General features: G+C 42.1%; 1 protein-coding gene across 10 annotated transcripts in view; it reads left to right on the top strand.

Annotated features, from left to right (window-relative positions):
* Positions 1–24,026, top strand: part of foxp1b (forkhead box P1b) — a 142,106-nt gene that overhangs the window by 31,931 nt on the left and 86,149 nt on the right. For 4 of the 10 annotated variants that reach the window (XM_076141407.1, XM_076141417.1, XM_076141416.1 and 1 more), the window contains exons 3-4: positions 693–736; positions 16,786–16,852. The exons of 1 other annotated variant lie outside the window; for it this stretch is intronic. The gene's annotated coding sequence lies outside the window, so the exon portion shown is untranslated. Of the gene's footprint in view, positions 1–692; positions 737–16,399; positions 16,484–16,785; positions 16,853–16,964; positions 17,056–24,026 lie in introns of those variants that run through there. 5 more of the 10 variants (XM_076141409.1, XM_076141414.1, XM_076141410.1 and 2 more) reach the window with 5 other exon arrangements.

Genomic DNA, 24,026 nt, shown 5'->3' on the forward strand with positions numbered 1-24,026 from the left:
AGAGCTCATCCGAGTGGCCCTGGGCAAACTGTTTGAGAAAGTGTTGCTGTTCTCAGAGCTCGCCCTGTTAGAGCTTAATTTATTCTGAATTAAGCTTGCTGTAAAACACTATTTTTATTTGCCATCAACACCGTAGGGATTGAGTCTTCAGAAGCTAATAATTAAGAAGCGCTTGATCTAAGGTTAGGGAGGAACAGTGTTTAAATGCAATTAGAGCAATGCTCAAATCAATTTAAACTCAATTACAGTTTTGAGAATGCATCATTATTTGTTTAATCAAGGGAGATCTCATCTAAGATGCTGAATGTGGATCCACAGATATTAAAGGGGGCCTATGAAACCCACTTCATACTGCTCCTATGAATAATAGTTTGAAAGTGATCTCGTGACCTTCTTCTGCTCCAAATGGGGTTAGAGAACACACAAACCCAAAAAGGGGTTAGAGAGCACACACACACACTTAGAGACAGACACGCAGACACACACACAATCACATCTCTGAGCTGATTCCACCTCTTGTAGTCATTGTGGAAGTTTTATGCATGTATTTGCTTTTTTTTGGTCACCTTCACGTTTCAAAGAATTTCCACTGTTTGTCTTTTTTTCAACCCCCCCACCCCCAATGTCTCTTCCTTCCTTCCTCCCTTCCTCTTCTTCTCTCCTCCTCCTCTATCCACTGTGTGTCTGTCCAGCCAGGAGACTCCAGTGGTGACATCCTGTGGAGCCACAGATCAAAGTAAGTAGCACTTCTCATGCATGTCAGTAGACAACAGCGCGCGCACACACACACACACACACACACACACACACACACACACACACACACGCTCTGTCTACAAAGTTGGCTTACCTGCTTTGCAACAAACAAACGTATCGTTTGTTGTACACAAATAGGTTTTATGTACAATCTCAAAGAACAGCATGATCAGTATGGAAATTGTTGTCAAATGAGTTGGTAAAAGCATGTGAATGTCAAAATGATAAGCAGTGTTTTGCATGGTAACTGATTCCTCAGCCCCTAACACTGGTGGCATATTTACATAACTTTGAATGGGGTGGAAAATGTTGACAATAACACTTCTTACCTGCGTTTAAGGTAAATGTAAACCTGAAAAGTGGAGAAAATCCCATATTGCAGTGCTCTGGATCATGTCTGCATCCCCTGGCTATCCCAGAAGTCATTACTCCTTGTGTGGTGTATAAACACGTCAAAAACAAACAATGACCCCGGGCAGATCCACACTGCAAAACAATTTCAAAGCCCGGAGTGTAGTGTACACACAAAACATGGCTAACCTTCACGCAGGGAAGACTCCACCTTAAACCTCCTGTTTGTTTTATGGTCCCAGTCGACCTTGGTGAGATATAGTTTACATCTCTTCGGCTCTTTTCAGGTCGATGTAGCTCAAGTTGTATTCTGTTCTGACATTTAGGATGAGGCTCACAGTGGACCGTTGTAAAATAGTCTGTTAGTGAAGTCGCTGATATTCTGTACGAAGGCGCAATATCCTTCTATTTCACACTTTATCTCCGAATTAGGATAGGTAGAGGCTCTGAAATAGACCACTGTGGGACATTAAGATTCTGCTTCTGAAGCTGTGCTAAAATATGCATCTTATGTGGGTTTTTAAAGCAAAGTAAGGCAGGCACAGAGCAGGAAGGGCCGAGTAAAAATCTGCCACACAACACTGGAACGATGTTGACGATCGGGTGTACAAAAAAGATAATATTTAACCAGAAATCATGCGATCAATAGAGTGCATACATCACCAGGGCCAAACATCCCAGACGCCACTATGTGTTAGCTTAAAGAGAGACAAATTACATTGATAAAGGTCAGATTTTTCTGGATATGTCTGGGATACTGATGTCCAGATCTAGACCAGATCCAGTGCCTATTGACTATCATCCCTCCCTAAGCTTAATCAAAGTTGTTTTGCATCTGCGTAGTGTCCTCTTTCTATTGTAACATAATACAATGTTTAGGATTCTTCTGCCTCTGTGAGCGCTTCCACTCTGAGCCGTGGGGTGACCGCAGGGTGACGTAATCCCGTATTTTCAATAGAGCCCAGCTGCTGAATGATCAAATGGTGTTTCTAATTGAGGCCTCCGTGAACACTCATGTAAAATTCTCTCTGGAATGCTAACAACCTGTGATATTTCCAGAGGTATTTGCTGGGCTCAGAGAATGGAGGGAGTGTTTTGGCTTTGGGTGCGGGAGGGAGGGCCAGTGTTCATATGGTAAGCAAACATGTTGTTCACATCCGTGTCAGATTGAGGCTAATGAAGGCCAGACTGATACTTGGATGCGAGCCTTAAGCAAATGATCCCTTTTTGAATACATTAGAGCCTCATAGTAGCGTGGAGCTCCCCCGCCGTGCCAGCAGTGCCGTGTGTCGCCTGATGCAGCCGGTCAAAATGACAGTCACGTTGTCGGATAATGTTTGTGCTACAGCGGTATTGTTATGTTGTGAGGAGATAAACACTGAGCGTTTCCAGGTTAGTGCTCTCAGACTCTCTCAAACTGTTTGATAATAAATGGAAAGTATGAGTGTTGTGTCATTTGACAATGTAAATGAGCCGTGTAAAAAAAAATCCCCACCCTCTTAAGAGGAACGCCATTTACATAAGAGCGTGGCAATTGACACTCATGCAAATATTCATTTAGACAAAGCCATGTTTTTGTCTCATTTCCATTTTTTGATACATATTTACCATTAAAAAAAAATAATTTTGTTATTCAAAACATTAAATGAATAGCCAAAGGCAGAAAAGCCAAATGAAGACTTCTCACATACAGAACTTATTTACACAGAGAATAGCAATTTATAGACACAAGGGCACTTTGCATGAAAATGAATCTTAAACGTGTAATTACAAGGCACTTTTGAATATTGATTGGATAGACAAGGACATAGAAATGAAGCACTTCTGCACCCCTCCCAAGCGTCTGTAACATCCCATTAATAAATACCTTTCTAGCTCTTAAAGCTGGTCTTGCCTTACACAGAGTGAAACAATGTCGTTTGATTTTCGCTGATATGGCATGTGTACTTCATAGATGGATGGATTGGATGGATCCAATTAGCTGTGGTCATCGCTCATGTATTTAAGCTTAGAGCATGAGTCTTGCTTAGAATATCTTTGATTTTGGCCGTTTTGTGGAATGCTCTTACAAAGTACTTTAAAAGCCCATAAAGAGCACATAGTGAAGAATAGCCCCTTTATAGAAATATGATTTACAGTGGGAGCAAATTTTCTCAATTAGACATAGGAGGAAAGTAATTGATTTTCAATTGGCATTGTACAGGGATGGGAAGTTCTTGAAAGGTGATAAAGTGACCGGGATCTAAACCCTTTCCTTGTATATTATATACAATCAATGCTACAATTATTCCTGACTTCCACTTGGAATTTTATTTCAGTAGATAATGCATTTATTAGTACAGAGCACTCGCATTCTTCGTCCTGCTCACCACCACTCCGCACGAACATCCTCAACAAGCTATGAGGTTTGATGGCTTGTGACACCAGCTGCATAGGTGCACATAATTTGTTGTAAGGCCTCTGACCCTCCACATGTTGTCTTCCATGCTGGCCTGTTTGTGAGCGCAAGCCCAGTCTGTAAACATGGACAGAGGGATGAGAAGCACATTTGCTCGGGTCGTGCTTTACTTGCAGACAGGCACAACACAATGTGACAAGCAACAGATGTGTCACACAGGCTGAAATCAAAACAGCCGTCCAACATGGAGTAGTGCACACTATCAGACACGGCTGCTGTGATGAGGTAGGGAGGGAGCGACTGCTGTTGGCAGATGAGACAAGGCAGCGCCTCTGCTGCTCCCAGCTTCCTGTCTGGAAGAGGACAGGCCTGTTCGTAGGCTGCTCTGACACTCTTAGTCACTTTGTCATGTGGGGTGCTCGCCGTGGCTCTGATCATGTGTACACAGTGTATTCAAAGGGCCTCAGATCAGCTATATGAGAGGTAGGATCCCAAAGAGACAACAGCCAAAGGGGGTGTCCTCTTGTGTACACTGTGTGGGTACAAATGTGCACTGGGCGAAGAAAATAAAATCATATGATGTCATTCTGAATGATCGGATCGCTCTGGTGTTGTCCTTTTTCAGTCTGGAAAAAAATGTGTGTAATCCAGTGTCATTCTCCGTACTGCCCTTCATGTTCAGAGTGACGGGGACCATTCAGCTCTTCCCTGATGCCCACTGAATGCAAACTGGTTGTTCTGTTAGACAGCAGCGGTAAAAAGCAGTTGCATTAGCTGTACAGAGGCACTATGACAATGATATTCTCAGCAGTTTAAAATGCCCTTTGCCGCAGCCCCAATGTAAATAGTGTGGGCTTGTGTTGAACTGTGGGGGGAGAAATGGGAATCCATCATCTGAACAAGTGAATGAATGAAGGTGCAGCAACAGCTGCTTGACTGATCACATACTAGGAACTGTCACCCTACATCTGTTTACCACTACGACAGCCACACGAGTGTTTATATCCATGGATGTAATTGAGCTATTTTCCTGAGGGTAGCTGTAACCCTCACTAAGTTATATCCCAACTTTCCATTAAAGCGTGGGGGGAAGTTTTACCGATAGTAATCATGCCTAGCAACACTGCTATGTAAAAATGGCTTATCAGCTTTGCCAATTTGGTTAAGTGGCGTGTACGTGGGTGATCCACATATCCAGCCCTGTTGGTCTGACACATTCTGCATATAGTAGTCATAGTACTTATTTAACATATGTAACTTTTATTGTTAACGGGTACGTATGCAACAAGAATGTAATCAGTGGCATGATAGGAAAAAAAGATGCAAATATGTTCACAAAGTCCTCAACCTGCTATGTGGCCAAACTAAACTGCCTGCGTTTAGCATGGCATGGAAATTGAAATGGGAATATCTAGATCTAAAATGCACCATTTTAATATTCAAATGTTAACACCAAACAATATAATGCGTTATGGCTTTTAGTATTTGCATACAACGGTGTTTGATGCAATGAGCTATGGGTGATAGGAGGAAGGGAGGGAGAGAGATAGTGAGGGAGAAAAGAGCGGAGAACACAAACAAAGCCTTTGTCCGCCAGTTGTATGGAAATGTACGATAACTGTCTGAATTTGTATGTTCTCTAACAGCAAAGCACTACGCGTCGTCTCCAGAATATTAACATTCAGTATTAATTTGCCTGGTGCAGTAGGTATTTAAGGAGGTATTTACCCAGATCAAGCTGGTCTATACACCCATGACAGCGGAGAGCACGTTCAATTAAGCCTTTGATACTCACTCCTTTAAATTAATAATTAGGTTGAACTTCAGTACCGCCTAAGAAATTACACTTATTCTGTGATTAGATGATGACGGAAATGTAAAGAACCTAGATTACACAATTATAAATGTATTTATTCAAGCATGTATGTGTTTTAATTGGAGTACATTGCCCCTGCATGCATTTTTTAATCCTGGACTTTGCCTTTGATTGCAGTGCTATTTATGAAAAACCTATAAAATACAATGTCTCGCTTTTATGTAAAGCAATGTACATATGGAATTTGAATACAAGGCAAGCAACAATCCAGGAAAGGAGTTTTTTTCTTTAATAAGTATATGTAGACCAAATACTCAGGTCTTTTGCATCACCCTTCCTGTCTCTACTCTCACCTCGCTCATCTTGGGATGGAGTTTGTAGGTCAGACGCCGAGAGGAAAGACAGGCAGCGACAGAGGGAGGAAGAGGGACAGAAGGGTAGCAGAAAGCCCCGGTCAATGTCTGACAGGGTTAAACATGGTGAGGGATTGCCAGTCCGAGCTGTGACATCTGTAGCCACCATCAACACGCACTGTAATTAGGTGGAATCTGTGATTTCTAATTGTATATGCTATGTAATAACAATCCCCCGTTATGAATAATTTATGGAGAAAATGGGCTGTTACCTCACACTTTTTCACTTTGTGTTTAAATTTAGCTGGTGTCATTGTCCAGCAGCGTGATTAATAGTTTATTAGTCTCGACTATACATCTCCCAGAAATATCTCTTTCCATCTGCCATTAGACTGCGTATGGAAATTGGTTAGATTTTCAATCAGGCATAACTTAGACCAAAAAGAAATTATAAAGGGAAATAGCTGACAAGATGTACTGGTATGCAGGTAAGGCTTTGACCTGACATAGGACATCATTTGTGGAATAAGTCTCTGTAAGCTTATGTGAACTCGGCCCTCTTGGAAGAATTACTGTGGATGTTTTTACTTTTTTAGCATGATAATTGGATTGAGACCTCGTTTAAGCCACAATATGCATTCTAAATGTGGTTTTAAACAAGCCCTGGGTGTGTTGCAGAGGGCCCACCGCAAGGGGTTGACCACTGAGCCAGAGATTGGCTTCCCTGTCAAATAAAGATTAGGCCTTTATTTCACCATCTAATCCCTGTAAATCTCTTATGGAGGAACTCGGGCAGCGTAGGGCTTTTAATGGCACACAGGCTTCACAGACTGCATGTCCTCTTCATCTCTGCATGTACAGGAGTGGATGCAACAATTTGTGGCTAGTGGTTACTTAACTGTGGAATAAAAACCTGTTCAAAGTGAGATGGGAATGTTTTGTTTTTGATTCCCTGATTGTCTTTGTTTTAATGGCTCCCATGATTTTTCCTCTTTGTATCTGAGTAGCTGCTCATACACGAGACAGGAACTTAACATGTTTATAGTAATTCTTCTAAATTGATGGTACAATGCCACTTCTTTCTGAATTTTTCCGACATTACGTTATTGAATGCCTGTCTTCAGTTTTCCCTGTCTACTATGCTGAACATTCCTTTTATTGAATTATTAATACGTGTTTTGAATTATTGAAGGAAGATAATTTCTGATCAGATTAATATTAACACCATGTGAAAAATTAATGACTAATTCTTAAAACGATGAACTTACAGAACTATTAATATAATCATAAACAGACATAGTAAAATGCAGTCCGGAGTCGAGTGTGCTCGGTCGCCCCCCCCGGTGCCTTTTACTGCAGAAATTTCCCTGGAGGTCACTGAATATGAAATATTGCAGTAGCTGTCCATGCGCTCAGATGTTTGGTTAATGTCATTGGCCAGTCGTGCCCGGCGGCTGACAGCGGTGTCACAGGGGGGAAGTTCACCAGCATTTGTCTGCAGGTTACCTTTGTTGCCAAGTCCACCAATGACCTGAAGTATGTCCGGGGAAAACGTTACAAAGATGTTTTTGTGTTATATTGGGCTGACCTCTCCAATCACTCCTGCTGATTGGCAGAACTTTTCTGACACCTCAGAGCTGTTCATTCGCTGTGTTTGGAAACGGGGACTGGTTTGGTCTCCCATAGACAGAATTGCTAACAAACCTGGCTCAACCCGGGCTCAACATTTCTCTCTAATTTGCCATAACACCTAAAACGCACATTTCTGTGAATATTTACCGTACCGTATTAGATTTTTTGAGCTGATTACAAACATATCCTGAGCAGCTTAAGCGATATCTCAGCTCTTTATTAGGTTAAGAGATGTTAATGTAAATTGATAATGCTGGAATTGTTGTGGTTTGAGCTTTGTGGCTACTTTGGACACATCGGAACTGTTTATACTAGAAGAGACGACGATGATAGTTGCATATTTCTAGCCCTACTTGGTTTTCAGGTGCAAGTTGTTTATAAATGGAAGTAAGCCTTATTCAAAAGACTGTTTGATTTCTTGTTGCTTGTTGGAAGATGTTAAACTGAATTGTAGGAAGGCCACTTGTCCCTTAGTTTCTGCCACTACTTAGTACCTAGTAACCTAGTATTAATAAGGAGGACAACCCATTGGATATTGGGCCACACTGATTTAAAAATTAATCGTATCTTTTTGTTCCACCGCCTCACCACAAATCTTCATAAAAATCTTGTCTACAGTGTTTGGAGTTATCCTGCTAACACTCAAACAAGCAAACAAAAAGCAAAAACATGACTCCTTCGGCAAAGGTCACGGCAGACATGGCCTACATTCTTTGTCATGTCTGAAAAACTGCATATTGCTTCACATTATGAAAGAAGACGTGTTGCCTTCAGGCGCCTACACAAGAGAAGGGAGCATCTACTGGGCAGACACAGCAACATGCTATCCAAAGACTTTTTTTAGATGGGTTACGACCTTTTCACAGCATCCGTTTGTTTTGCTATGGGTAATCAAAGTTGGAGGTCAACATTAACTGTGTGCACCTACCCTCAGCGGCTCTAGATCAATCAGTAAATCGCCTCGTTAAGAACTACTTCAGATCATGCTCACTCTACAACTGAACCGCTGAATGAAGCGGGTAAACTGCTGGCTGCACTACACCGTCACATTTCCAATATGTTGACTTTTTGTTTCACCAGACGTGGCAGAATGTAAATGTTATGTTGCGTTCCTAGAGGAGGTTAAACGCAGACTTTGATTCAAACTGAATCGTACTTAGCAAAGATTAAAAAAAAAATCATTTGCCGTTCTTCTATTTGTTATTGCAATCTTTCCATTGTATTCATAAAATATGAAAATCAGAGGAAAATCTCCATTATCGTGACATAATGTAAGCACCTTGAAAATATGGTTACTTTAATTATGTTTTAAATGGTAATGCAAGTGAATAACTTAATAATGAAGACATGAAAGACTCTATTCAAAATCTGATAGCCAAGGAGAAGCAAATCATTTCAAATATTTGATATTTAAATTATTTTCATATGAACAGAGACATGACTAGAGCAAAGGCGAGTAGTTTCCCCTGGTGATCCTCCAGGCTCCTTTGTTTCCTTGGTGAGTCTCCAGCTCATTAATGTTCTAAGCATGTGAGAGAACCAGCACATACTCCACAACCCATTGCTGGGTGACACCTCGGGCTTGACACACACATACACGCACATACGCGGACATACATACACGCACGCAAAAATCCCTCATCCGTTTAAAGTCCACCGGCTTTTTCAGGAAGTGATGGCCGCCGAGCTGTCCTGATTAAAATGACAATAGTCTAATTAACTCGACCTCAGTGTCACTGCACTAAAATGGCTGATGGTCCGCCAGTTGCTGTTTGAAAACCCTTTGTCTCCTCAACGTCCAAAAATAAGACTTTTTTTTTTTTCTCCCAGCAAAATGCCTCAACCCCATTTGACGAGATTTGCTAATGGCAATTATTTCTCATAAGCTAATTAAATCTAGTCAAAGTTTTCCATTTTTTTCCCCTTAGAAAACCTCCTGCGCTGTCCTTGAGGGATTTGTCATTTGGGGTATAGTATCACAAGCAGCTCCAAGCCATGTTAGTCATTTCCAGCATATACAGCTTCAAAATGGTCTTTTTGTGTTCCTCCTGATTTTATTTCAAGCATGCTCAATTATAGAAATTCTCCACCTCAGTGATCTGTGTGTATGAATCAAAGGTCAGTCCGCCAGTTATGTTGCCCTCTGCTCTCTGTGGCCTCCATCAGTCGGCAGGCCGAACAGCCAGATAAAGAAAGGCCAAAGATGGCACACCCAAACAAAGGAGCCATTTTATGGACAAAATCTAAAGTAGATGACACGGCCACTTTCACATTTAGCGACGGACAATATTAGAAAAAAGGACTTTGCTTGTGCCCTTGTGATACTTGCATTGTTTGATGGCTCATCTGAAGTCCAAGGGAGAGAAAAAAAGAATAACAACCGAAAAAAACTTAAATGACTGAAGTAGAAACTGCTTTTTGTTCTATTATCCTTCTGCTGGTGATTAAGGTCTATAGGGAGATAATTACGCTTTAGTCTGGAGTTAATGAAACGAAAACTTCTCTTTGCTTGTGAAAAGGAAGGGCAGATCTTTTGTACTACTATCTGCAGACATCTCCCACCCTTGACAAGGCACACAGAGAATTGGTTTTGTTTTAAGGTTGAAGCCCCCTCCTCTGGCTGTCAGTCTGTGTCTGATATGAGAGATCTCTGAATGAAGCCCGAGTCAATGAGGTCTGTCTCCGCTGCACTGTTGCATCTGCCTGTCTCTGAGTGTTAGGCTACGCTGGAATACATCAAATGAAAACATCACAACAGGTCATCTGGGATATGTGCCCAAAACTAAAAGAGGATACACTTGAAAAAGGCAGGATCTTGTCATCGTGTTGTTACGGTTACAGCTCCCTACGAGCTACCTTACACACCGGCATATGTTTGCCATCCACAAATGACCCCTCAGCGTTGAACATTAAAGGTATTCACAGATTTGAATTTATGGCACGGCGACACGGGAGCCATATGCATCTTGTGACTGCAGATGCCCGTGCGGACAGGCGCCCTTTGGAACGCACGGAGGTGTCGACCGAGCCGTTGTCTGGTATGCCGACGCCTGCGCTGCACAAGTGGTGGCCAGAGAGCAACATATTAAACTGTCCTTGTGGAAGTTCACATCTGGTGTGTGGAGCTGTGTGTGACTGTGGGGGCAGCTCCCACCTCCCCACGCCCCCCCGCCCCCACACACACACACTCCCCCCTCCGTCCCTGCCCCTCATACAGCACTCTCACATTTCATCATCTGTTCTCCAGCGCCAGGGTGCTCCGGCACAAGTTGGCCGCTCTGGATCCATCTGTTGTTATTATTTTCCACTGATAATTGGCTTGAACAATGGAATGCCTGTGTCCCCCTTGCCTTTGAAACCCTACACCCTGTTTATTTTCCAGAGGTCTCATTTCTACTCTCCTCTCTCTCTCTCTCTCTCTCTCTCTCTCTCTCTCTCTCTCTCTCTCTCTCTCTCTCTCTCTCAGTCTCTCTCTTTCTCTCTCACCCCTCACTTTCTGCCTCATTCCCCATTTACAGCCGCTCTCACCTCACCCCCACCCCTCGCCCTCCCCTGATCCGTTTGAGAGGGTTTCACATGAAAATGACATCTTTGACTGGCCACATCAGTATGTGTCACTCAGCATCTGACGCTGGTCTCCAGATTTTCTGCAGGGGCTCAGCTCCCATTCTCCTTTTTTTTTTCCTCTTTTTTTTTTTGCACCCTGACAGCCTGGCAGTTTTCTCCAGGAGTCTCCCCCAACACTGCGTGCGTCTACATTCCTATCCCGAAAGACAGAAAGGGGACGAAGAAAGGGGACGGACAGATAGATAGTAGATACGGATGAGAGTGGGGGAGGAAGAGTCGGACCTTGGTCTAAAACATTTTTTCCGGCATTTTCCAATTTTAATTCGAACGTTTCCAGTTTCAACCAGGAGGTGTCTAGAGGAGAGGAGATTTAAGAGTTAAAGGATCATAAGGTGTATATATTTTTGTCTTGGACATGTTCAATGAAAACATCCACCAAAAATGACCTAGTTAACTCAATTAAATTTGATATTTGAATTTTTAATTAGCGTAGTAGGTTGTAATTACACCGATTCAAGTTGAGGTCTTCATGCTATGGTTAGATTCTGGTTAGAGCGAAAGTGAACACTGCTGTCTAACAAGGTGTATTTATATATGATCTTCGTTTATGACTTTTTACCAATATCCGTATGATCTCTAGCTTTTTACATTAAGGTCATATTTGAGAACGGAGGCATTGTTTTAACGTTTCCCTCCTCCCTTATGTTGTGCCTTGTGTGACCGTGTTGATGTTCATTTGTTCTGCCTGCTCTTGTCTAATTAAACGAGGCCAGGACAGGTAGGGCTCTCAGCAGGCATCTGGTCTGTGCCAGTTCTTCATTTGCTGAGTGTTTGTGTTTATGCAAAGGGGGCCTCTTCCTGCATATTTAATCTAGAGCAAGGCACCGGCTTTTGTTGTGTTTAGACCACATACCTCCAGTCCCTCTCAACGTTGCAGTCTGAGCTACAGCTCTCTCTCTCCCTGCCTCTCTCTCTCCCTCTCCCTCTCTCTCTCTCTCTCGCTCTCTCTCTCTCTCTCATACACAAACACACGCACGTACACACACTCAACTACCACGCAATTCTTCAACTACTCCATACCTGCTACTTTCACTGGCAGCTTTCTCCTCTTCACAAGTGGATTTCACTCAGTCCTTGGAGGGAATCTTCATGAATGTAGTTTTTCAGTCTGTGTCAGTTTACATGGGTAAGTCTGTAAAGATTTCATTACATTTCCCCCCACTTTCTCATCTTTTCCTCCTCCTCCTCTCTTGCCTTTTAAGGGACATTATTGGATGTACGCGGGTGCATGTCCCTGCGTGTGTGTTCGTAGGTGTGTTCTGCAAGTGACTGACAGATTCGGTGCACAGCGTGGAATTCGTCAGTGGGTTTTCTTGTAGGACCAGAGGAGGCGTCACCACTAGATGTCCATGATTTAGATTAGATACAGGGTCGTTTGATATTCATTGTTACAACTTCATTTACTTCAGTAATAAACGCCAAAAAATAAACATGTTAAAATTGAACTTGAACTTATAGACGGGGTGCAGAGGGGTGTGTCTAACATATGCAACTTTTGTGGTCAGGGGTTGTGATGAGGTTGAGTAGCTGTAGGTTGGTTTACATGCCAAGCACCCAAAACTTCCAAGTGTCAGGGCATCTATATCAAGTACAGCTTTATAAATTAAATCTGTTATCAGGAACTGTGTGCTTTAATTAGCCAAGATATTTCTAAAAGTTACAAAGGGCTTTTCAAAGCACTTTAAAGTAAATGAAACATCAGAACAAAACTCTTGATTTGACTGAATCTCTGGTTTGCGTGTCAGCTTTTTAATAGCGGTACGTGTGAAAGAGTCAGCATGAGTTTGTGTACAAAATGTTCTCTTTTGCAGTGCAGGTTGGAGGTGATCGTAAATGGTCACCCCTCAAATGATGTGTCAGGGTGCTGGTTCCTACCCTCGCTCATCCCCTCTGTTCTCCCTTTGTCTTTGTCTGGGGAAATGGAATCTGCAGCTTATTGATATTAATAGCGCACAGGATCTGTGGTTGGAGAAGAGCAGGGACCTTGGCGAGAGTAGAAACCTGACACGGCTGGGTAGAATTGACAGTCCTCCTGCTCGACAGGGTGGAAAAGGGGCTGGCTATGAACATAGGATTGCATAATGTAGTGATGAGGGTTGAGCTAATTTGCTATAATTAGTGTGAGACATTGTTCAACTCTGGGTCTGATGCACTCTGTGGATTATCAGGTGCAACTTCTCAACAGACACAAGCAAAGTTATAATCAAAATACATTTTCTTCAATTTCCCCCTTTGATATGTAGAACAGAAGAGTGGTTCTCAAACTGCAGTGCAGCTACAGTCAGTGGTACTCAAAGTGCCCCCTGGTGGTATAACAGGTGACTGCAGATAATTTATTATTTGTGTCTGCATTGTGTGAATGATGACTTAGTTTTGTCCAACTTGTCCTTTCAATTATAGTACAGCACACCTGCATGTATGTAGGTGTGTATTTCATGTATTCCTTTTTCGAGCTGGTGGTTCTTGGTTCAAAAAGTATTATAATAAGAATTTCCAAAGACAGTATCAATAGTGTGTGTGGTTGATGGGAGTCTTTGTAGTCAATGTGCTCATTTAAATAGTGTAAAGAAATGCACAGCTTGTTTGTTTTGGGTTAGGAGTGAAATTCCACTTCCTTGGTATTAAGACAGCAAAGCTCTCTGTGCACTCTGTGTACTTTGTTCTTAGCTCAGCAAAACGTGAGGGCAGGTCCAAAGAATCTGGGGATCAGACAGGCTGACATTCACCAGACTGCACTTTTGCCTTTTAAGCTTTGAAAAAAAGAAAAGATTGTGAAAAAAAGCCCCCAGTATGAGCTGGTTGGAGTGAAGTTATGTTTAATTGGTGGGTTTTGAGTCTGTTTGCGTGTCAGAAACTGCTGTTGTTTACGGTCTGCGTGGGTGTAACAATATTATGCCAGGATCCTGCCTATCGCATCAAAAAGAAGAAAAAGAAAAAAAGTCCTTGTTTTTTTTCCACTTGTTCAAATGCTGAGTTCTGTTTTTTTAGTTTTTAGTTTTTTTTTACGAGACGTAGCAATGTTTTTCATTTGATTCAGTCGGTCTTAATAAGAGAGAGAAAAGAGACAGAAAATAATGTGCAGTCAGCCCTTTTAAGAGATCACATGTACAGTAAGCAGCTGCATTTGTTGAGAAGTGACTCATGCTTTAGTTTTCCTGTGTTTCAGAGCACAGACAGTGACTTGGAAAATCTCCTGCACACACCCTAAAAACAAACAACAGTGGCCTTGTATATAGATATCAGCGACTCTACGCAACCAAAACTCCCCTACGCCCTCTTCTTATTTACACAATGCTCTTTAATACTGATGCACTAGTTTACTTAACCCATACCAAGTGTTGAACTAGTGTTACTGCTTTTTCTGTTTTATTCAGGGGCTCTGCGAGTTTGTGACATGATAAATGGACACTGTAGATTTATTCAGATGCTGATACTAAGTGATCGAAACATCCCGAATGAGCTGTAAAGAACCACGAGACAACTCCGGCAGCCTCCTATTGACAATCATTGAGTTGAGCATTAATTAATATGGTAATGATGTGTGAAGGTTCATTAAAAGCTGCCACAGAAGTAGCCACAGATACAGTATTAAGCGTGCTTGGAGTAATTAATGGAATAACTTTACTTAGCGGTAAATATTCATGGGCTCTCATCTTTTTTGTCTGCACGAGGTGAAGAGAGACGAGAGCCTGTCCATTAGAGGAGCTGAAGAGCCGTCCTGAGTGAATACAGGCCTTTTGTTGGGATTGGGTGCATTTCATTGGAGGGGTTTTAATTCATATTTTCAGCATGCAATCTTGTAACAAAGCTAGTGGCACTGATAACATACCTGGGAGTAGAGACTATATTGTGCAGCCATGACCTCCTCACAAATAGGGAACTCCACTCCACAGGCTGGTGGACAGAAAAAAAAAGACGAGTCTTTGTTCATATTCCGATACAAATACAGTTGTGCATTATCATAGCGAAACCATTCTTTTTGCTCATTTCCTCTGAAAATGTGGTATCCCCCCCCCACACACACACACAACTGCAACGGAGCCAAAGCTGTTTGCGTCGGAAATAGAAACATGTATTTAGATCATTTGAAGGTATCAGGCTAATGGTCGCCTTACTCTACTTCTCCCTAATGCACAGCAGTGGTGTTGTGGCGGCTGCAAAAACACAACATGCTTTGTTGTTCCATTTTCTTCCACGTTGTTTAGCACAGCACACCTACAACATCCTCTCAAAATGCTTCATATTTTCCTTTGTCTTTGGAAACGGTGGCATTTTTGATTCATCTTCTCTGCTCAGGCCTCTTACTGAGCATGCACATAACCCACCTAGGTGGGTAATTATCTCAACCAGGAGATGTTCTATTCCCTAAAATCTCAATGTGGGAGTGTGTGATGGGTTTAGTTTTCCCAACCGGGTGAAGCAGCATGTGCTTGTTTATCCTCACCCTATGTTCTCTGCACCCCCACTGTTCTAAATGGCAATATTACAGCCTTGTGCTGTTTGAAATTGAGACAATTATCTATTTAGGTAGTACAAGATGGGCATTATATTACAAGGAGAAAATGCATACAGCTGCTCTCTGGATCCTGTTGTTGCCTTTTCTCCAATACAAATTTTCCGTCATTAAAATGATGGAACATTTATCTAAATGGATGTTATGCATTGGGTAAACTCATTTAGCTCCCAGGGCTCTTTCAGGTGATGGGAATTAATGATGTTTAGTAGTTTGAAACTGAAAATATCTGTCATTTGTCACCACTCGCTATTGATTTACGATGCCATTGATGATGTGTTAATTGAAGTGTAATGAATCACAATAATAGGGTAGTTGTGTAGGAATGGCTCATTTTCGACGATTGTCCGACCCTCAGTAAGTCCAGACCGAGTGGAATGCTGACTCGTATTTTCAACAAGGACATTTAACTCATAATTAATGCTGAAACCGGGCAAGATAGGCTGGTGTGTTTTTATCTATGCGCAGTCTGCTATAGATAAACACTTAAACCTGCACAAATGTCTGGCCGCAGTTTTGACTGCCAAATGTAAACGGCACAAAAGAACAGCGGCAGTGGGGGGTTGGAATTTTTTTCTTTAGTATTTGGATATGCTTTAATGCTTTTATTCAAATGCACCTGAGATATTGCCACACTGCCACTTCTCGGTTTACCATAAAAATAAGATTTTGTTTCTTTCCTTCTCCCTTTTTCTGCTCTTTTTGCTTGAGTTGAGTGCTCGGTTGGAAGGCTGTGTGCATGCAGATCAGAGCAGCCTCGGGGTGTTGAGTCAGGTTAGACCAGGTGTGTTGGAGGCGGCAAAGAAGGCATCGACTCTGAACAATATGAAAAAGTTTTTGTCTTGCAAATAAACCCTCCTCCTACATCAGACAGCCCCATTGTTAATTCCTTTTATCGTCACTGGGTGTAGTTGTAGTTAACAGACAGGTGGCGATGCAAAGATGTGTCTGTTGGTGACAACAGTAGGCTGTGGTTGGATTAACGAGAGGCAACTTCTGTCCTGTTCTGAGTCACGATGGCTGCAGCACCACTGTAGGTACGCAAACGGCTTCAGATTCATAATCACAATGGAAAGCAAACCATAGAGGAATGAGGAGGATGGATTTTTCTGATGATTTCTCTGAACACAAATGATACTGTTCTTACATTATCAATTGGAATCGATAGCAGTAGCTAGCCGTGGGCAAGTTGTTGCGAGGAGCGCTGCTGTTATAATGTATATTGACGTAATCCAAGTTTCTCTCTGTAAACAGGCCTGTGGGTGCAGACGCCGGGAGCTTTGGTCCGCAGCTGTAATTATTTGGTAACTAGAGCTAATTCTCCGTCTTGTGCTTGCAGGGCGAGACGGCTGCAGTAACGCCGCTGGAACTGAAGATTGCTTTAAATAAGCAAGTCCTCGTAGAAGGTAAACATGCAATCATTCACCAGGCTCCAGTCAACACATGAGCATGAACGCTGTATTGAATTGGCTTAATAATTAACTGAATGCAGTGTGGTTGCCTTGTTTGTATACTGACTGCATTCTGTGTGTGTGTGGGGGTGAGGCGTGGGGGACTCAACAGGTGCACTGTGTGTTATTTGAGAAGCGTCCCATTTGAGAGGAACATGGTGAGTAATAAAGGGAAAGTGGACTTAGTTAGGGGTTGTTGTTGTGTTTTTGTCAGTTTTGAGGTATTTATGAATGCATTCTTATTGTCCGATAAGGAGTTGAGACATGACAAAGTTCTGCTGTATGCGGAAACGTCTGTCTATGTTTAGTCATTGACAGTGAGAGCTGATATATGGAGATTACAAGTTTACCAAAACCGTCCGGGGGGAAGATTTACTACTTTAAGTTTTGTAATCAGCAGCATCTCAGCCACTCGAGTCGATATCTGGCGTTTTGCTCCTCAGAGCCGTCTTCTCTCTCTATCTGAGAAAGTTTGGGGCCCCCAGGATGGGAACCTCTGGCTGGAGCAATTCAGTAGGGGGGTGGGAGGGCGACTGTGGGATGGTGGTGTGGAGAGTGTAAACACTTCAGGAGCTCAGGGCTTCAGAGGAGGTGTGTGTCTGTTTTCTGTCTCGCACAGCTTCAGCTTCATCTCGACCTCCCTCTCTCTGTCTCTCTCTCTTTTCCGTTGAACTTGCTCTCTGTATACATTGTAAGCTGGTAAGCAGGATACAGTTGTGTGCCCACCATCGGATATACTTGTTTGTGCCTGTAGAGGACAAACAGAGCTCAGTGAGGCGTTACCAGAGTTCAGCAGGTGTTTGTATTCACCAATCGAAACTAGTGATTGAGCTTCTTTGATAATCATTAAACATTATAACTGCCGGGTTATCCATTACACATTTAGCTATAAAAGTGTATTTCCTGTAGATAATCTTCTCATTTTCATACAATCATTTTCATACCTTTATGTTCATATGTTTATGATGAGTTGCTCGTTTGTTTTCATGTTCCGTTTGATGCTTATTTGGAAGTTTTTCATGCCAAAGAAATGTTAAAAAAATGTGAGTGCATGAGGTTTCTATTATATTTTTGGAACTGTGGATGGTGGAACTCCCCACTGGACCCCACAGGGATTCACCCAGACAGCCAGTTTATCATCAAGCAAATTGTACAGGAAATATTTAATCAAACGACTGCTTTGTGGACGGTGCCGACTGGTCAGGACCGATTATGTTTTTGTATTTTAGGTTTACATAGTGTGTTTCTTTCTCCAAACTACACAGAGTTTAGAGAAGGCAAAAAGCAGCTGTTGTCATTAGCAATGGTTGTAGGATTTCAGTGAGATCAGTGTAGGTTTGACTCATTGTAAGAGGAAGCTCTCGTCACCGCGGCATGTTAAACAGCCTGTACGCCCTTCTCGTTTAATTCAGCCCGTCACCCCCACATATGTAAAACAGAGACCCAAAGAAATCAAAGGGGGTAGGGTGGAATCATGTTGCTGTTTATCTGGAGCACATTCTCTACATAGTCAGGTCCACTCCACCAGGCCCCACAGCTGCCTGCTCCAGATGTAAGATCAGCCACGCAATGCTTGTTTAATTAATGTTAATGTGGCAAAATCAGCCTAATTATTGAAACAACTTTACACTGCTTTTGATTGCATCATGAATGCAGAAATCCCTGTGGCAGCTTATGGGATTATTGTGCCTTGGCGTTTAAAGCTCTTCTAAAGTGCAATAGAGTCTAATACTGAGGAGTTCTGCTCCTGCTATTGCAAAGATATGCGTGTTTGTGCTCAAGCATTGTGTGTGTGTGTGTGTGTGTGTGTGTGTGTGTGTGTGTGTGCGCGTGGGCACACTGGTGCCCTTTTAAAAGTGGGCATGCTGTTCATGTTTTTGTACACTGGACCAACCCTCCTTTTTTTGCTATTCCTTATTTGTTTAATAATTAAGAATTACTGCAGTCTGATGAAAGATTTGATTCCACTTCGATGGCTCTCAGCAAAATTGGAACCATTACCGTCACGTGGCGTCTCTCCCCCGATAGGATTGCCTCTGATGTGTGTCGTGTGTAGGCCTGTTTGTTGTTTTTGGGCAATTTATTCAGACCTGATGACATCCAACTTTATAGAGAAGTGCGTCTGCTTAAAAGCAGCCTCTCGTGCCCAAAATGTGTTTCTGTTTTGAGGGCTTCAAAATGCTATCGTCTCATGTTGGACTTCATTTGAATTTCATAAATCTCTCTCACACACACACACACACACACACACACACACACACACACACACACACACACACAGCTGGTTGTGTTTCTTTTTTGATGTAAATGAGAATGCCTCTCAAATCAAAGGAATGGCTTTAGTTTTAGCTGTTGAAGTTGCTTTGTTTAATCGTCTTTTTATGGAAGTATTAAGAATAAACAAGTGAAGTCAGGACTTGGCCCCTATGAAAGGTCTTGTGCAGATTTATGCTGGGATGAAAATAGGGCCTCTGTAATAGTTCCCTTGACTGCATTTATTGCTTACTTTAAAAAAGTAATTTCTTTATATCAGCATCAAGCTGAAAATTGCCATGTATTAGTATTAGACTTGGTAAGCTTCTCATTCTGTGGCATTTACAGCCGGCTGTGTTTCCATGCATTTATAACACTTTGATTCTTAAGAGCTCCTTTAATCGCTTTTGCCGAGCTTGGAACATAATAAACAACTGGCTGTAGCGAAAGTGCCACATGGGGGAGATTGCTAGCAAGAAAGTTAAACGCTCCTGTCACTCGCAGTTTTGTTGCTGTGTTTTTCATGCACTGTAAGTACCGTAATCTACTCGCTGAGCTCGGCTGCTGTAGTTAAAAACAGCGACAGGCAGAATAGATGCAATGCAGCGTGAAAATGAAATATTATCGTCCGCACAAAGACGTCACAATGGAGGCCCAGGCAGGAACATAGCGACAGCGTGGTTCTGCCTTTTCCTGTTGATTGAGATCACAGGATGTGTCGGGGCCTTCTAAACACTCTCACCTGGCTGCTGTCTGTTTTCTCTATCTGATGCTCTGCTCCCACGGCGGTATCAGCTGTTATCAGAATGGGCTCTGGCAGATAGCCCGCCTCTTTATTGCCTGACTAAACAGGTTGCGCAGGTAAAATGTCTGCTTGATGCTGAACACACTATGTCACCCAATAAAGCAACATTCTTATTTTCTCTTGCATCCCCTTTAGCTTTCATGTGAATTATCTTCTGTTGTGAGGTAGAAGGAATTGTCAGACAGATGTTATCTTGAATATATATTTTTTCGAGAGAATGCATTTGGCAAGTTTCAATCTATTTTTCTATCAGCATCAAACACACATGCCTTCTTTTGGTGTGAAACATATTGATGGATGTGTAAACTGTGGTCTGCCTAGGAGAGTGAGGAGCTTTGATAATGTCAGGCTGATACCAGGTGCAGACGGTTACTGTGACACAGTCTTTGTGCGAGATTGACTGAGGTGACAGAAGTAAGCAAACTCCGTCCGCAGATGACTTGTCTTACAGCGAGATGAAAAGAAAATCACAAAAGGGAGAGAAAGTGTACATTTATTTTGGATATACTGTAGGTTCAGCTTTGTGTCTCTGCTTCAAAGAATGTGAAATAGAATTAGTCATTTTCGATTCATTTCAAGTCTCCTGACCTGAATGAATGTCAGACTGCCCTCTATTGCAAAGCGGTAATGTAGATTATGGAATACATACAATATCTACATATATGTCATGTTGGCGTGTCTCGGTGTGTTTTCTTAATGACATGTAAATGGGACACTTTTTTTGTAGCGGGTTGCTACCGTGTGACTTGTGCAGGACTGTGACTATGTAAGGAAATTTCACAAAAGTAAAAAGTCCCTACCACAAGTCTCGGTTCTTATTTCGTATGGTTTTGATGGCATTCACGTCATGTCATGGTAAATATCACTTTGGCAGCCTCTCTCGCATTCTCCATTTATTCATTTCGAAAACAAATCCCTTTTAGGGCTGAAGCACCTGGTGGAGCTACTTAATGTAATGGCTTCGGCCCCACACAAATAAACAGCTTGCATTTTTTGGTGCGAGATTAAGAATGGGGCTGAGAACGCTGCAAAGAGAGAGCCGGAGTGAGAAGGGTACAAACCAAACAGAGAAAGTCAACATGTGGAGATTAAGTGCAACAGTTTCGTGTCTGCCTCTGTCTCATGAACTGAGTGTGTAGGTGCTTTCACGCCGAAGTCTGGAGCTAAATTAAGATGCAGTTTGCTATTTGTTTCAAGTACCATGAAGATGATAGAAATTGGAGCAAATGAATTTGTCCAGACAGTGAGTGGGCTTATACAGTATGCACAATCAAACTTTGAACGGTGATAAATATAGATTTTTCAAATGTAGTGTACACACCTAAACGCACAAATTGAAGACTGCTCACTAAATGATGTAGTTAATAATATCCATTTGTTCAGATGTAGGAGAAGGTCACAACCGCGGACATTTCTTCAATGTGCGACGTCTCATAATGCGATCATCCAACACGTCGTCTACACTAAGAGAAAGGCACCTACCCTCGAGTAGAAAAAAAAAAAAAAAAAAGCTAATGGATTGGGAAATGAAAAGTTCTTGAGTTCCTTAAAACGTTTTGTCAATATCAGCACTTGAGTTAGTTTGAAGATTATTTTGTCTTATCCCATCTTGACGCTGAAGTGCAGCTCTTTTGCATGCTTGGACCTTTTCTTTAACCTGGAAAGGAGAGTGACTCAGCTGGAGCCAAAGAAAAGACAGGAGAAGCAGTGAAACAGAAAGCAGAACAAGAGTTACACTGCTTTTAAATAGCTTAACATGCCTTTAACATTAGTGACAAATGGAGCCTTCCGAACCAGACGTATCAAATAGTATCTCAGTTATTTCACTCGACCACAAGTCCACCAAACCGCTTTGATTCACGTCATACATCATTACCAATTAGGCTTCCCCTTGTTCGAATGTGGAATTGTCAAATAAATTACAATGTTAAAATATTTAAAATGCTGAATGAGAATCAGACACTTAAAAGATGCAATTGAAGCGGAACCGTTTCTTTCTGAGAGGCAGAGAGAGAGTGGAGGGATATTTGTACTGAAACGCAGTTTATTTGATGTACTCCAATGAGAAAGGCGGAGGCATTTTCTAAGCAGCTATTTATTTACAGTGTATTTTTTGCACGGGTTTCAGCCTTGGCTCCTGCGTTGTTTTCATAAACAAAGTCTCTGTGGCCGACTAGAAAAAACACAGGGCAGCTCAGTGCACTGAAAACAGGAATGACAAACACCATTAGCTGAAAAATTTCCATCTCATTGCAACTATGTTATTGTTTACTTTACCATACACGTCCTAATATGGTTACCTCCCTGTTAAAGCGGGCCGCAGCAGAGCCGAGGGGCCCTCGCAGGGAGATGCTTTCAGCTGCCACTTAGACAATAAGAAACAAATGTCACAGCTCGGCAAAATGGCCCGGCTTTCACAGCCTTACAGTACTTGGCCTTCCAGGCTGTTTGGCTCAGGCTCCCGTGTGATATTTATCCACTCTCCGCTGTTAGATGCCCTCACAATGTACCCCCCACCTCTCCTGCTCTCTCTCTTTCTCTGTCCCTTTCTTCTTGTCTTTCTCCGTCTTTATTTGTCTGTATCTCCCCATCGATCTCTGTCCCGTCCTGGTGTTAGCTGTGTGTAGGTTGACTGATGGGTCTCTGTTTGCCGTGTTAAGTTATTTATCAGGGGGTGGGGTGATGTGTTTGGAGTGGCTGTTGTCCTCCTCCTCCCTGTGGCTGAGCAGAGGCCAGTTCAGCTGCAGGTCACGCCCTGGCCCAAAGCCGACTCCGCGTTTGAACTGGAAACATCTTGGCCTTGCTTCAAGACGCTTTATGGTACTTGGATGAAATCATCTCACCACACAGTCAAAGAGTCCTGGGATACAGCAGCAAAAATATGGCGTTCTGCAGCCTGTGCCCGGGCCTAAGACACAGGGGAAGGAGCGAGCCACTTCTCCATGAGCGCACACTTGCGTATAAAGTTCTTCAGTTTGCCTCTACAGCCTCTTTACATGCATTTCACTCATTTGCATGTTCCCGTGAGCGATACATAAAAACATACCGCCATGTTATAAATAAGACCAGATGTTTTCCAATATTTTTGTCAATTGCTTCAAAAGTAACACTGCAGTCTCAAGGGAGAAAATCAGGCATATTTATATAGATAGATTATCTGTAGCTGCTTTTTATAATCTAAATCTAGATTTATTATTATAGATCATTAAGTCCTGTTATTATTATTCTGGTTTATTAGCACACTTGCCTGCACTGTGATGACTGTTAATGAAAGCTGCTGTTCAATCTCTAAAGTCACCAAAATGGAGGAACCTGACATTTGGTGAAATTGCCACTTTATGTGGAGAGATGATTTGTGAGTATTGTGCATGGAAGTGGTCAGACGAGGCTAAATGAAGTGTTGGGTTAGGCTGTAGAGTGGCTGGTTAGTTTGGCTGTAGCAGGAAATAAGGTTCGTTCCGATGCGTGGACTTTCTTTTCCCCAGTTGATGGAGGATGATGGCAGCCTCACTTCAATCCTAAAATCCTCACGTTTATGATATTTGCCCAGTATTATCTGTGCCTGTGGATGAATGGGAGGGCAGACCATGAGGAATGTAGAAGGTCAGGCTTGGTGATTTACACAGGACAGAGCCAGAGAATCCTTGGGAAAATACTTGGGCTGGGATCAAACACATGTCATGTGATATGTTCTTAACATTGACCTTTAAATTCATGCATTTTACTTCTCCTCTTTGGCAACGGAAACATCAGTCATATAAAACAAGTTTTTAACAAATGTAAGCAACTGATTGAGGGTTGTTTTGAGTAAATTAATAACGGTGGAATGTATTTATGTCCGAGGTTTTATGTATAAAGTTAAACTGTTCCTGTTACAACAAACACAACACAAAGGGATTATTATTTTCATTATGTTTAATATTCTAAACATGCAAAGTCATAGTGAAACCAATTGCTTTATTTTGGCGATATTATATATTTTGTTATTACATATTTTTGTATATATGTGTGTGTGTGTGTGTATTTGTGTAGATAAATATTCAACTGAATAATTTTAAGTGGAGATTATGA

The sequence above is a fragment of the Genypterus blacodes genome, unplaced genomic scaffold (assembly GCF_046128005.1).
Source record: "Genypterus blacodes isolate CSIRO-AG114 ecotype Tasmania unplaced genomic scaffold, CSIRO-AGI_Gbla_v1 ptg000017l_1, whole genome shotgun sequence".
In the NCBI taxonomy this organism is placed as follows: domain Eukaryota; kingdom Metazoa; phylum Chordata; class Actinopteri; order Ophidiiformes; family Ophidiidae; genus Genypterus; species Genypterus blacodes.